A 2,496-nucleotide genomic window follows, 5' to 3' on the forward strand; every position below is an offset into this window, starting at 1 on the left:
CCGAACCCTTTATTGCCTAAAATTTGAAAATGACCCTTGTGGTATGATTTGTTAGTTTCCTTGTATTTCGCTTTCAATTTCACGCCTAAACATCCATTTATCTTTGCAAAAGTTCTCACGCCCACATGGGAGTATATACCAGCCAAACACGAGCGAGCTCGGGCTCAGCACGTATTCAGCTTGTTAAAAAATATCATTGTTCGTGTTCGACTCGTTTATATTTCGAACACAAAAAGTGTGTTCGTGATCGACTTGTTTGGTTAACGAGCCGAACACGAGCTATATGCGAACAAAGAGTCGTTTTAACAACTCTAATCATACAGCCTTAAGATGTTAAGGGTTGGGGCAAGATTTAAATATTATTGTTTATATTAAAACATTATTTAAATATAATTTATTATATTTTTCTTTTATTTTTTTTAATTAATAATTTTAATTGATAATAAATTTTTGTAACTTTGTAGTTCATTATTTTTTTAAAAAATACTATATATATAATTGGCGAGTAGTATTTCGAGCCAAAACGAGCGGAACATGAACGAACAAATCCTTGTTCGTGTTCAGCTCGTTCATATATCGCGCACAAAAAAGTGTTCGCATTCAATTCATTAGCTTAGCGAACAAATAGAACACGAGTTGTTCACGAACAACTAATAGTTTTGACAGCTCTACTCCGATACCGTTTTCCAGCAAAGTGCCATAATAATTTTTGACTGTTTATACGTGATCATTTAATCCTAAAATTTATAAAAATGTCAAAATAATAATTGATTATTTTAAAAATGAGCTATAATAGTCTTACATATGAGCTATTTCGACCAAATTTAAAAGATATGGGGACTATTTTGACATTTCTATAAATTTTGAGATTAAAACAGCTTCATATAAATAGTCCTGAATTGTTTTGGCAATTTGCTAACATTATTCATTTCACCAACTTTAAAGTTTGGTCTAAATAATAATGGTGCATTTACATACATTTCACCCAATTCTTATGTATTTACATATGAAACCATTAAACTTTATCTTTTCAATTTATATCACCGAAATGTTTCATATAATATTGAAATACTCTGATCTTTTAAAATTTGAATACATCTTTGCATGTATTGGTAAGTTCACACTATATATATATATTAAAAGAATGGCTGAGACTATTATATGAGCCTCGGCCATCCCCGATACGCTTAACAATTCGAGTACCACACCCTCTACCGGGAGGAATCGAACCCCAGATCAGAGGGGACTTACAACTGACAAGCAAATGCTCGACTAACTGATATGAGTACGCGGCGCATACACAAATACATAATTGCCACCATATCTTTGCATATGTAAATCAAAAATGTGTCAAAGCTCATCTTGAAGAGATCTAACCATTCAAAAGGAAGAAATTACAATAAAAGAGAGCCCACCAACGGAAGGCCAGCAACCCCATTTATCAAATTGGATGCATTTGTTTGAGCTAGAGCAAGGATGAAGGAGCCGACTCTAGAGAAGATCTAGTCCCTCTACATCCCCAATCATATCGGAGGTGCTCATAAGCTCTCCCATCTATTATTAGGAGTCAACAACCTAACTAACTCAGCTAACCGAGTCAATTCTGCCAACCCGAAGACAATTGGTCTAAGTCACTCGGACCTGTGATTCATATAATAGCCGAACGATAGACTCATACATGTTAAAATACCTATAATATCTTGTATAACCTCATTAAAACAGGGGCAAAAATGCAACATCGTCATATTGCACTCCTTTCTCAATAAATAAGGATATCATTTTATAAGAAGGGGCACCACAGCCACAATGTATTATTCGTCATCATTATTCACCCATCTCTCTGCCTCTTTCCCGACTTACGCTCAATTCTTTAAGTGTGATTCACAGACAAATACAATACCAAATCCATAAAAGGACGTGTTTTAGTTTTTAGAAGTTAAAATAATGATATTTTTAACATGATACGAATGATTTAAGAGTTAAGTATTGGCAAATCAATTAAATTATGATAAGATTTATAATATATTTATCTACTTCGAAATGTTTGAAAAAAAGGAGCATACTTCATTCATTCAACCATAATTTTGAATTTTGGTCACCACACTTAGGTGAGTTTAATTAATTAAATTAAATAGCAGGAGTATATGTACCACAAACTTAGAAGCACAAGCACATGCCACTCACCAAATGCAAGTTTAAATCAACATTGGATGAAGGACATATGGCCCAATAGTTGAAGAAAAAACTATGGGAAATTTACATGCATACCACACAGTTCTTGTGTATTTACATCTCTAACAATTAAATGTTTGTTCTATACTTTATTGAATATCATTCAGAGAGAAGGGAGCTAACAATTAGAAGAAATAGAGGGGGCTTTGAGCAAAAATTGTTTTAAGGAAACAATGCATGGTGGGTTGCACAAATATTTGAGAAATTTGTTAAGTGGAGTAAACCTTTTATGTGCTCTAAATGTGGAAAAATTATTACATACGG

This window comes from Phalaenopsis equestris, unplaced genomic scaffold, assembly GCF_001263595.1.
Source record: "Phalaenopsis equestris unplaced genomic scaffold, ASM126359v1 Scaffold000491, whole genome shotgun sequence".
Taxonomy (NCBI): Eukaryota; Viridiplantae; Streptophyta; class Magnoliopsida; order Asparagales; family Orchidaceae; genus Phalaenopsis; species Phalaenopsis equestris.